General features: G+C 37.5%; 1 long non-coding RNA gene across 1 annotated transcript; it reads right to left on the reverse strand.

Annotated features, from left to right (window-relative positions):
• Positions 1 to 9,676: 9,676 nt before the first annotated feature.
• Positions 9,677 to 11,533, reverse strand: LOC141091564 (uncharacterized). Its single transcript, XR_012232542.1, has 2 exons — positions 11,402 to 11,533; positions 9,677 to 10,053 (listed from the first exon to the last, which is right to left on the reverse strand). It is a non-coding gene; the product is annotated as an uncharacterized lncRNA (long non-coding RNA).
• Between the last annotated feature and the right edge of the window lie 336 nt (positions 11,534 to 11,869).

Genomic DNA, 11,869 nt, shown 5'->3' on the forward strand with positions numbered 1-11,869 from the left:
TAGTATTATAGTAGTTATATTCTTGTACATAGGAGCAGTATTATAGTAGTTATATTCTTGTACATAGGAGCAGTATTATAGTAGTTATATTCTTGAACATAGGAGCAGTATTATAGTAGTTATATTCTTGTACATAGGGGGCAGTATTATAGTAGTTTTATTCTTATACATAGGGGCAGTATTATAGTAGTTATATTCTTGTACATAGGGGCAGTATTATAGTAGTTATATTCTTATACATAGGGGCAGTATTACAGTAGTTATATTCTTGAACATAGGAGCAGTATTATAGTAGTTATATTCTTGTACATAGGGGGCAGTATTATAGTAGTTATATTCTTATACATAGGGGCAGTATTATAGCAGTTATATTCTTGTACATAGGGGTAGTATTATAGTAGTTATATTCTTGTACATAGGAGCAGTATTATAGTAGTTATATTCTTGTACATAGGAGCAGTATTATAGTAGTTATATTCTTGAACATAGGAGCAGTATTATAGTAGTTATATTCTTGTACATAGGGGGCAGTATTATAGTAGTTCTATTCTTATACATAGGGGCAGTATTATAGTAGTTATATTCTTGTACATAGGGGTAGTATTACAGTAGTTATATTCTTGTACATAGGAGCAGTATTATAGTAGTTATATTCTTGTACATAGGAGCAGTATTATAGCAGTTATATTCTTGTACATAGGGGCAGTATTATAGCAGTTATATTCTTGTACATAGGGAGCAGTATTATAGCAGTTATATTCTTGTACATAGGGAGCAGTATTATAGTAGTTATATTCTTGAATATAGGGGGCAGTATTATAGTAGTTATATTCTTGTATATTGGGGCAGTATTATAGTAGTTATATTCTTGTATATTGGGGCAGTATTATAGTAGTTATATTCTTGTACATAGGGGTAGTATTACAGTAGTTATATTCTTGTACATAGGGGCAGTATTATAGTAGTTATATTCTTGTACATAGGGGTAGTATTACAGTAGTTATATTCTTGAACATAGGAGCAGTATTATAGTAGTTATATTCTTGTACAAAGGGGGCAGTATTATAGCAGTTATATTCTTGTACATAGGGAGCAGTATTATAGCAGTTATATTCTTGTACATAGGGAGCAGTATTATAGTAGTTATATTCTTGAATATAGGGGGCAGTATTATAGTAGTTATATTCTTGTATATTGGGGCAGTATTATAGTAGTTATATTCTTGTATATTGGGGCAGTATTATAGTAGTTATATTCTTGTACATAGGAGCAGTATTATAGTAGTTATATTCTTGTATATAGGGGGCAGTATTATAGTAGTTATATTCTTGTACATTGGGGCAGTATTAAAGTAGTTATATTCTTGTATATTGGGGCAGTATTATAGTAGGTATATTCTTGTTTATTGGGGCAGTATTACAGTAGTTATATTCCTGTACATAGGAGCAGTATTATAGTAGCTACTGTATATTCCTGTACATAGGAGCAGTATTATAGTAGTTACTGTATATTCTTGTACATAGGGGCAGTATTATAGTAGTTATATTCTTATACATAGGGGCAGTATTATAGTAGTTATATTCTTGTACATAGGAGCAGTATTATAGTACTTATATTCTTGTATATTGGGGCAGTATTATAGTAGTTATATTCCTGTACATAGGAGCAGTATTATAGTAGTTATATACTTGTACATAGGAGCAGTATTATAGCAGTTATATTCTTGTACATAGGGGCAGTATTATAGTAGTTATATTCTTGTACATAGGAGCAGTATTATAGTAATTATATTCTTGTACATAGGGGCAGTATTATAGTAGTTATATTCTTGTACAAAGGGGGCAGTATTATAGTAGTTATATTCTTGTACATAAGGGCAGTATTATAGTAGTTATATTCTTGTACATAGGAGCAGTATTATAGTAGTTATATTCTTGTATATTGAAGCAGTATTATAGTAGTTATATTCTTGTACATAGGAGCAGTATTATAGCAGTTATATTCTTGTACATAGGGGCAGTATTATAGTAGTTATATTATTGTACAATGGAGCAGTATTATAGTAGCTATATTCTTGTAAATAGGGGGCAGTATTATAGTAGTTATATTCTTGTATATTGGGGCAGTATTATAGTAGTTATATTCTTGTACATAGAGGCAGTATTATAGTAGTTATATTCTTGTACATAGGGGCAGTATTATAGTAGTTAGATTCTTGTACATAGGGGCAGTATTATAGTAGTTATATTCTTGTACATAGGAGCAGTATTATAGTAATTATATTCTTGTACATAGGGGCAGTATTATAGTAGTTATATTCTTGTATATAGGGGCAGTATTATAGTAGTTATATTCTTGTAAATAGGGGGCAGTATTATAGTAGTTATATTCTTGTACATAGGAGCAGTATTATAGCAGTTATATTCTTGTACATAGGGGCAGTATTATAGTAGTTATATTCTTGTATATAGGGGCAGTATTATAGTAGTTATATTCTTGTAAATAGGGGGCAGTATTATAGTAGTTATATTCTTGTACATTGGGACAGTATTATAGTAGTTATATTCTTGCATATTGGGGCAGTATTATAGTAGTTATATTCCTGTACATAGGAGCAGTATTATAGTAGTTATATTCCTGTACATAGGAGCAGTATTATAGTAGTTATATTCTTGTACATAGGGGCAGTATTATAGTAGTTATATTCTTGTACATAGGAGCAGTATTATAGCAGTTAGATTCTTGTACATAGGGGCAGTATTATAGTAGTTATATTCTTGTACATAGGAGCAGTATTATAGTAATTATATTCTTGTACATAGGGGCAGTATTATAGTAGTTATATTCTTGTGTATAGGGGGCAGTATTATAGTAGTTATATTCCTGTACATAGGAGCAGTATTATAGTAGCTATATTCTTGTAAATAGGGGGCAGTATTATAGTAGTTATATTCTTGTATATTGGGGCAGTATTATAGTAGTTATATTCTTGTACATAGAGGCAGTATTATAGTAGTTATATTCTTGTACATAGGGGCAGTATTATAGTAGTTATATTCTTGTATATTGGGGCAGTATTATAGTAGTTATATTCTTGTATATTGGGGCAGTATTATAGTAGTTATATTCCTGTTCATAGGAGCAGTATTATAGTAGTTATATTCTTGTGCATAGGGGCAGTATTATAGTAGTTATATTCTTGTATATAGGGGGCAGTATTATAGTAGCTATATTCTTGTATATAGGGGGCATTATTATAGTAGTTATATTCTTGTATATTGGGGCAGTATTATAGTAGTTATATTCTTGTACATGGGGCAGTATTATAGTAGTTATAGTCTTGTATATTGGGGCAGTATTATAGTAGTTATATTCCTGTAAATAGGAGCAGTATTATAGTAGTTATATTCTTGTACATAGGAGCAGTATTATAATAGCTATATTCTTGTACATAGGGGCAGTATTATAGTAGTTATATTCTTGTATATAGGGGGCAGTATTATAGTAGTTATATTCTTGCACATAAGGGCAGTATTATAGTAGTTATATTCTTGCACATAAGAGCAGTATTATAGTAGTTAAATTCTTGTACATAAGGGCAGTATTATAGTAGCTATATTCTTGTACATAAGGGCAGTGTTATAGTAGTTATATTCTTGTACATAGGGAGCAGTATTATAGTAGTTATATTCTTGTACATAGGGGCAGTATTATAGTAGTTATATTCTTGTACATAGGAGCAGTATTATAGTAATTATATTCTTGTACATAGGGGCAGTATTATAGTAGTTATATTCTTGTACATAGGAGCAGTATTATAGTAGTTATATTCTTGTATATTGAAGCAGTATTATAGTAGTTATATTCTTGTACATAGGAGCAGTATTATAGCAGTTATATTCTTGTACATAGGGGCAGTATTATAGTAGTTATATTATTGTACATAGGAGCAGTATTATAGTAATTATATTCTTGTACATAGGGGCAGTATTATAGTAGTTATATTCTTGTATATAGGGGGCAGTATTATAGTAGTTATATTCTTGTAAATAGGGGGCAGTATTATAATAGTTATATTCTTGTACATTGGGGCAGTATTATAGTAGTTATATTCTTGTATATTGGGGCAGTATTATAGTAGCTATATTCCTGTACATAGGAGCAGTATTATAGTAGTTATATTCCTGTACATAGGAGCAGTATTATAGTAATTATATTCTTGTACATAGGGGCAGTATTATAGTAGTTATATTCTTGTGTATAGGGGTCAGTATTATAGTAGTTATATTCCTGTACATAGGAGCAGTATTATAGTAGCTATATTCTTGTAAATAGGGGGCAGTATTACAGTAGTTATATTCTTGTATATTGGGGCAGTATTATAGTAGTTATATTCTTGTACATAGGGGCAGTATTATTGTAGTTATATTCTTGTACATAGGGGCAGTATTATAGTAGTTATATTCTTGTATATTGGGGCAGTATTATAGTAGTTATATTCTTGTATATTGGGGCAGTATTATAGTAGCTATATTCTTGTACATAAGGGCAGTGTTATAGTAGTTATATTCCTGTTCATAGGAGCAGTATTATAGTAGTTATATTCTTGTGCATAGGGGCAGTATTATAGTAGTTATATTCTTGTGTATAGGGGGCAGTATTATAGTAGCTATATTCTTGTATATAGGGGGCATTATTATAGTAGTTATATTCTTGTATATTGGGGCAGTATTATAGTAGTTATATTCCTGTACATAGGAGCAGTATTATAGTAGTTATATTCTTGTACATAGGAGCAGTATTATAATAGCTATATTCTTGTACATAGGGGCAGTATTATAGTAGTTATATTCTTGTATATAGGGGGCAGTATTATAGTAGTTATATTCTTGTACATAAGGGCAGTATTATAGTAGTTATATTCTTGTACATAAGGGCAGTATTATAGTAGTTATATTCTTGTACATAAGGGCAGTATTATAGTAGCTATATTCTTGTACATAAGGGCAGTGTTATAGTAGTTATATTCTTGTACATAGGGAGCAGTATTATAGTAGTTATATTCTTGTACATAGGGGGCAGTATTATAGTAGTTATATTCTTGTACATAGGGAGCAGTATTATAGTAGTTATATTCTTGTACATAGGAGGCCGTATTATAGTAGTTATATTCTTGTACATAGGGACAGTATTATAGTAGTTCATAGAATCATAGAATCATAGAATTGGAAGGGACCTCCTGGGCCATCTGGTCCAAGCCCCTGCTCAAAGCAGGATTCGCTAAATCATCCCAGTCAGATGTCTGTCCAGCCTCTGTTTGAAGACTTCCATTGAAGGAGAACTCACCACTTCTCGTGGCAGCTTGTTCCACTCATTGATCACTCTAACTGTCAAAAAGTTTTTTCTAATATCTAATCTGTGTCTCCTCCCATTCAGTTTCATCCCATTGCTTCTAGTCTTTCCTTGTGCAAATGAGAATAAAGTGGATCCTTCTACAATGTGACAGCCCTTTAGATATTTATAGACAGCTATTAAGTCTCCTCTCAGTCTTCTCTTTTGCAAACTAAACAATCCCAAATCCTGCAACCTTTCCTCATAAGACAGGGTTTGCAGACCGTTCTGGTTGCCCTTTTCTGAACTTGCTCCAGTTTGTTGATGTCTTTTTTAAAATGTGGTGCCCAAAACTGGACACAATATTCCAGATGAGGTCTGACCAAAGAGGAGTAGAGGGAAATAATGACTTCACGTGATCTAGACTGTATGCTTCTGTTAATACATCCTAGAATTGCATTTGCCTTTTTTGCTGCTGCATCACACTGTTGACTCATATTCAGTCTGTGATCTATTAGTATACCCAAGTCTTTTTCACATGTGCTGTTGCTTAGCCCTATTCCTCCCATTCTGTATATGCTCTTTACATTTTTATTGCCCAGATGTAGTACTTTGCATTTTTCCCTGTTAAAAACCATTCTGTTAGTTGCTGCCCACTTCTCCAGTTTATTTATATTTTTTTGAATCCTCTCTCTCTCTTCTCTAGTATTAGCTATCCCTCCTAGCTTTGTGTCATCAGCAAATTTAATCAGTTTACCCTCAATTCCTTCATCTAAATCGTTGATAAAGATGTTGAACAATACAGGGCCCAGGAAAGAGCCCTGTGGTACCCCACTTGAGACATTCTTCCAACTGGATGTGCAGCCATTTACGACCACTCTTTGGGTCCGATCACTAAGCCAGTTATGAATCCACCTAACAGTTGCCTTGTCCATTCCATACTTAGTCATTTTTTCAATAAGGATTGCATGAGATACTTTGTCAAATGCTTTGCTGAAGTCAAGATATACTATATCTACAGCATTTCCTTGATCCACCCAATCAGTGATTCCGTCATAGAAGGAAATTAAGTTAGTCTGACATGACTTATTAGTTACAAACCCATGCTGACTCTGTTTAATCACTTCATTCTTATCCAGGTACTGACATACATGTTGTTTAATAATTTGTTCAAAGATCTTTCCTGGTATAGAAGTCAGACTCACCGGCCTATAGTTGCCTGGGTCCACCTTCTTCGCCTTTTTGAAGATAGGAACAACATTTGCTCTTCTCCAGTCTTCTGGGACTTCTCCTGTTCTCCAAGAATTTTCAAAGATTATGGAGAGGGGTTCAAAAATTTCTTCTGCTATCTCCTTCAGTACTCTGGGGTGTAATTCATCTGGACCTGGAGACTTGAATTCATTTAGGTTAGCTAAGTGTTTCCTCACTATCTTTCTGTTTATAGATATCCTGGATTCTTCTATTCCCTTAATAGGACAGTGAAGAACATTTGGTGTTACATTTCCTTTCTGAGAGAAAACAGATGCAAAATAGGAATTTAAAAGTTCAGCCTTCTCAACATCCTGTCTTACCATCTCATCATTTTCATCCTGTAAAAATCCTATAGCATCTTTGACTTTTCTTTTACTTTTGACATATCCCCAAAATCCTTTATTATTGCTTTTGACATCTCTTGCAAGCCTCAATTCATTGTCAGCTTTAGATAATCTGATTTGTGCCCTGCAGGTACTGCAGAAAGCATTATATTCTTCTTCAGATATGCCTCCCTCTTTCCATTTTAGAAACATTTTTTTCTTCCTTTTTAGCATGTGCTTAAGTTCTGTGTTCATCCATCCTGGTTTCCTTAAATGCTTCCTATTCTTCCCTCTTTTCGGAATTGTTAACAATTGTGCTTTGAGACTTTCATTTTTCAAGATTTCCCAAGTTATATTCTTGTACATAGGGGCATTATTATAGTAGTTATATTCTTGTACATAGGGGGCAGTATTATACTAGTTATATTCTTGTACGTGGGGGCAGTATTATAGTGGTTATATTCTTGTACATATGGGGCAGTATTATACTAGCTATATTCTTGTACATGGGGACAGTATTATAGTAGTTATATTCTTGTACATAGGGAGCAGTATTATAGTAGTTATATTCTTGTACATAGGGAGCAGTATTATAGCAGTTATATTCTTGTACATAGGGAGCAGTATTATAGTAGTTATATTCTTGTACATAGGGAGCAGTATTATAGTAGTTATATTCTTGTATATTGGGGCAGTATTATAGTAGTAATATTTTTGTACATAGGGACAGTATAATAGTAGTTATATTCTTGTACATAGGGAGCAGTATTATAGTAGTTATATTCTTGTACGTAGGAACAGTATTATAGTAGTTACAGTTGTGGCCAAAAGTATTGACACCCCTGCAATTCTGTCAGATAATACTCAGTTTCTTCCTGAAAATGATTGCAAACACAAATTCTTTGGTATTATTATCTTCATTTAATTTGTCTTAAATGAAAAAACACAAAAAGAATTGTCCTAAAGCCAAATTGAATATAATTCCACACCAAACATAAAAAAGAGGGTGGACAAAAGTATTGGCACTGTTCGAAAAATCATGTGATGCTTCCCTAATTTGTGTAATTAACAACACCTGTAACTTACCTGTGGCACCTAACAGGTGTTGGCAATAACTAAATCACACTTGCAGCCAGTTGACATGGATTAAAGTTGACTCAACCTCTGTCCTGTGTCCATGTGTGTACCACATTGAGCATGGAGAAAAGAAAGAAGACCAAAGAACTGTCTGAGGACTTGAGAAACCAAATTGTGAGGAAGCATGAGCAATCTCAAGGTTACAAGTCCATCTCCAAAGACCTGAATGTTCCTGTGTCTACCGTGCACAGTGTCATCAAGAAGTGTAAAGCCCATGGCACTGTGGCTAACCTCCCTAGATGTGGACGGAAAAGAAAAATTGACAAGAGATTTCAACGCAAGATTGTGCGGATGTTGGATAAAGAACCTCGACTAACCTCCAAACAAGTTCAAGCTGCCCTGCAGTCCAAGGGTACAACAGTGTCAACCCGTACTATCCGTCGGCATCTGAATGAAAAGGGACTGTATGGTAGGAGACCCAGGAAGACCCCACTTCTTACCCCGAGACATAAAAAAGCCAAGCTGGAGTTTGCTAAAACTTACCAGAAAAAGTCTAAAACATTGTGGAAGAATGTTCTCTGGTCAGATGAGACAAAAGTAGAGCTTTTTGGGCAAAGGCATCAACATAGAGTTTACAGGAGAAAAAAAGAGGCATTCAAAGAAAAGAACACGGTCCCTACAGTCAAACATGGCGGAGGTTCCCTGATGTTTTGGGGTTGCTTTGCTGCCGATGACACTGGACTGCTTAACCGTGTTCATGGCATTATGAAGTCAGAAGACTACCAACAAATTTTGCAGCATAATGTAGGGCCCAGTGTGAGAAAGCTGGGTCTCCCTCAGAGGTCATGGGTCTTCCAGCAGGACAATGACCCAAAACACACTTCAAAAAGCACTATAAAATAGTTTGAGAGAAAGCACTGGAGACTTCTAAGGTGGCCAGCAATGAGTCCAGACCTGAAACCCATAGAACACCTGTGGAGAGATCTAAAAATGGCAGTTTGGAGAAGGCACCCTTCAAATATCAGGGACCTGGAGCAGTTTGCCAAAGAAGAATGGTCTAAAATTCCAGCAGAGCATTGTAAGAAACTCATTGATGGTTACCGGAAGAGGTTGGTCGCAGTTATTTTTACTAAAGGTTGTGCAACCAAGTATTAGGCTGAGGGTGTCAATACTTTTGTCTGGCCCATTTTTGGAGTTTTGTGTGAAATGATCAATGTTTTGCTTTTTGCTTCATTCTCTTTTGTGTTTTTTCATTTAAGACAAATTAAATGAAGATAATAATACCAAAGAATTTGTGTTTGCATTCATTTTCAGGAAGAAACTGAGTTTATCTGACAGAATTACAGGGGTGTCAATACTTTTGGCCACAACTGTATATTCTTGTGCATAGGGAGGAGCAGTATTATAGTAGTTATATTCTTGTACATAGGAGCAGTATAATAGTAGCTATATTCTTGTACATAGGGGCAGTATTATAGTAGTTATATTCTTGTACATAGGAAGAGTATTATAGTAGTTATATTCTTGTACATAGGAGCAGTATTATAGTAGCTATATTCTTGTACATAGGGGCAGTATTATAGTAGTTATATTCTTGTATATAGGGGGCAGTATTATAGTAGTTATATTCTTGTACATAAGGGCAGTATGTCACGGGGTCCTTCTCTGGTATCACACAATCAACAGAGCAAGCGAAGAGTGAACAATTCCAAGACCTTTATTCAGGCAAAAATGCGAAAAGGTCCATATACAGTCCACCACACAAAGGAGAAGATAGTCCAGAATAAGAATGCAGTCCAGTAACAGGATAAAATGTCCAGGGAAACGAGTTTCCAAAACTCTAGCACCAGAGGTTAAAATGGGTCCTTCTCTCTGAAATGCAGTCTTTACACGATCCTGTCCACACCGGAACTCACTTGCCCAGCTCCTGTTCTCTCTCCACCCCCTTCCTTGTCCAGGGAAAGTCAAACAAGTTTCCAGGCGGTTTCCTGGCCCCCCAGAGGAGAACAAAGGGCCTTAGGGATTAATGGGTCATCAAGAGACAGATACAGTGAGGCTGTAGACTTACAATCTAATAAGAAAAACAATATGAAAATAACTGGAATTGTTAAAAATAGGAATATACAAAAAAATAACATCCACATAACATATCACACCATCACAACCTCTCCCCCCCCATAATAAGTGAGCACGCCATCAGGTCTACATAGACCTCTGGCCTGCTCACTTTAGTACACATTGCTCAGTTATTTATAGTTCCTTGTACAGTGGCAGGGGTAGGTCGGCCTGGGGAGCCTATGGTTCTTCTTGTCGAGACAGTCCATCGGCGTTCTGGTGTTGGCTTCCCCGCTTGTATTGGATGGAGAAGCTGTAGGGTTGTAAGGACAAGCTCCACCGCAGTAAACTTCCATTGTCCCCTGATACGCGGTTCAGCCATGTGAGGGGGTTGTGGTCTGTAACAATTGTAAAGTCTCTGCCATACAAGTATGGCTGCAATTGTTTTAGCGCCCATGCGATGGCAAGGCACTCCTTTTCAATAGTGGCATAGGCAACTTCCCGATCCAGTAGTTTCCAACTGGCAAAAGCAGCAGGATGTTCTTCTCCGGCGGCGTTCACTTGGCTAAGTACTGCCCCAATCCCAAAGGTGGATGCATCTGTCTGCACGAGGAACCTGCGTTTATAATCCGGGGCAGCCAAGACAGGAGCAGTGACGAGGGCAGTCTTTAACGCTGAATAGGCATCCTCGCATGCCGTCGTCCACGTCACATTCCTAGGCATGTTCTTGCGGGTCAGGTCGGTTAGGGGCTTGGCCAAGGTGCTGAAGTTAGAAACAAATTTGCGATAGTAACAGTTCCTAAAAATGCAAGTACCTGCTTTTTAGTCTGGGGTCTACACCAGTTACTAATGGCTTCCACCTTGGCAGGCTCAGGCCTTAGTGTCCCACCCCCTACTCTATGACCGAGGTACTGCACCTCAGACATCCCTATTTGGCACTTATCAGGGCGAATGGCCAGTCCTGCAGTAAGGATACAGTCCAGCACTATGCCCAAGTGTTTAAGATGTTCCTCCCAGGTTGTGCTAAAAATGGCGATGTCGTCTAAGTAAGCACAGGCAAAGTCCTGACATTGTTGTAACAGTTGATCCACCAGTCTCTGGAAAGTAGCGGGTGCAGTTTTCATCCCAAAGGGCATTCCCAGGAACTCATAAAGCCCAAATGGAGTAATGAAGGCCGAGCGCTCCCGAGCGTCCTCTGTTAGGGGTATCTGCCAGTCAGTGGTGTAGGAAGGGGGGTGCGGGGGGGCGGGTAGCCCCAGGCGGCACGTGTGTGGGCGGCGCAGCACGGCAGGAGCAGAAATTCCTCCTCTCTGTGCTGTGGGAGAGAAGCGTGGAGGCGGCCGAGGCGCAGGTGGGTCACTCACCATTTGGGAGGAGGACGCTCTGCCTCTCCCCAGCCTCCCTCCATGCTCAGTCAGCTGCTGAGCTCTCCCTGCGGGCGGCTTCCTTCGTCAGTATCACACACACAGCAGGCAGCCTGTGTAAGTGTAGCTTATACTGCGGCCAGGGGCAGAGGAGGCGGAGCTGAGCCTGCACATTACTGTCTGTGCTGCCTGGGAGCAGGCAGTGTGTCAGAATGTCTGTGTGATTAATCATTAACATCCCTAACCAGTAACCGCCCAGGCCGGTACCCCCTCCCAAGCGCGGCCATTTTATTCCTTTCCAGACCCCGCATCCGAGCAGGCCATTCACCGCCCGGGGTGGGGGGCGCCAAATTCGAGAACAGCCCCGGGCGGCAAAAGCTCTAGCTACGCCTCTGCCAGTACCCCTTGCTCAAGTCTAACGTGGTCACAAATTGGGCACTGGCCAGACGATCCAATAGATCATCAATC

The sequence above is a fragment of the Dendrobates tinctorius genome, unplaced genomic scaffold (assembly GCF_039654945.1).
Source record: "Dendrobates tinctorius isolate UK_male_01 unplaced genomic scaffold, ASM3965494v1 ptg000054l, whole genome shotgun sequence".
Taxonomy (NCBI): Eukaryota; Metazoa; Chordata; class Amphibia; order Anura; family Dendrobatidae; genus Dendrobates; species Dendrobates tinctorius.